Source organism: Fulmarus glacialis, unplaced genomic scaffold, assembly GCF_000690835.1.
Source record: "Fulmarus glacialis isolate BGI_N327 unplaced genomic scaffold, ASM69083v1 scaffold17873, whole genome shotgun sequence".
Taxonomy (NCBI): Eukaryota; Metazoa; Chordata; class Aves; order Procellariiformes; family Procellariidae; genus Fulmarus; species Fulmarus glacialis.
Window position 1 is genome coordinate 21,020 of NW_009202483.1, and position 1,576 is coordinate 22,595.

Genomic DNA, 1,576 nt, shown 5'->3' on the forward strand with positions numbered 1-1,576 from the left:
TTACCTAATACAAAAGGTATCAATAATCCAGCAGGAGAGATGAGAGAGCTCTTTCTCTGAGCCAAGGATGCCAAAAGCACAAATTGCCTTCTTGTAAGAGAAAGGCTTAATTTCCATAGAACATGACAGACTAAAGCACGAGTGGGTGGGTCCACTCTATTATTCATCAGCCTTCACTGCTAACAGGAGAGGGTGTGCTGCCTCCTTTGAAGTTTCTTCGAAGGCCCAGGGAGTCCACAGCCCTTTTATCAGGGTGGAAAGCAAGACACAGGAAGGGATGGAGCTTTGAACGCTCAGCACTTGCATTCCCCTCCACCCTGGGTTCGTAAAGCACCAGCCTTGTTGCTGCTACTGCTTCCCAAGATAAGTCAAACCAGAAGGTCCTTGTTTAAACCCAGAGACCTGTCTGACTTCTGGACCTAAACCAGAAGAGAAGATGTCCAGGATGACCATGCTGCTGCACCAGTCATGCCCAAAGCCTACCAGAGCTTCCTCTCCTAGCTGTGCAATGAGCTCCGTCAGCAGAGAAATCTCGGATTAAACTTTGGAGCTTGGATTCTTCCCTCCCGAATGGGAAGCAGAGCAAAATAATAAAAAGAAAAAACAGCTTCCATCAGCTGAATTTACTGGGGAGCACAGTGAGTATCTCACTTGAATGGAAAACTCCAGGAGTGATTCGCCGGGGGCAGCACATTGCGTTTGCAGCTAAACTCTGCAGGGTGAGATTGATACGTGGAAATAACTTCATTTCAAAGCAGTGGGGCCTGGAGCAGCCTCCTCCCAGAGCACGCAGCTGCCCACCAGGCACCAGTAAAACCATGAGATCGAGAAAAAAAACAGAAAGCACCAAACCCAGTGCTGGGGGACCCTGCAAGGAAATGTGGGCACCAAGCAGGAAAAATGTGGGGAAGGGGTTGGAAGGGGCTGGAAGCTGGTGCCGAGAGCTGGAGCTGAGCCATGGCATGTGCACCAGGACTCCTGTTGCACGCAAGGACAGTAGATAAATGTGCTCTGCAGACGCCGGATCTGGAGCGCCGTCCCCATATTTCAAGCCCACCCATTACCATCGAGGGTTTTCTGCTCTCAGTCGCAGGCATAACTTACAGGGTGGTTGTTGGGAGGCTTAAAGTACCTATATCAATACTGCAGAGGGTGATTCATGATTATCTGCAGTAATCCAGAAGCTATACAAAATTGCTAATAATAGGTCTTCAAAACCAACATTTTAGTCAAGATAAAAAATGACTGGAACAAAATCCAATCATGCTTTGCTAAAACTATAAATGGAAGGGTATAACCCATATTCAGCTCCCCTAAACACCGAGCTAAATGAAAGCAGGGAATGTAGATCAGCCCCAGGATCCAAGTCAAAGCGGGGTTGGGATGCTGCCCCAGGAGAAGTTGATTCTCAAACAGGCTGAAAGCGGCTCCCAATGCACCGGGTGCCACAGGACTGGCTTAAATCTGGGATGACGGGGGGGATTTGGGAAGGGGGAAGCATGAATACGGATTACGTAGCTGCCCTGGCGGCATGTGACGGGCTGCAGGCTGGCAACCGCAGAGCTGCCAGAGCCGA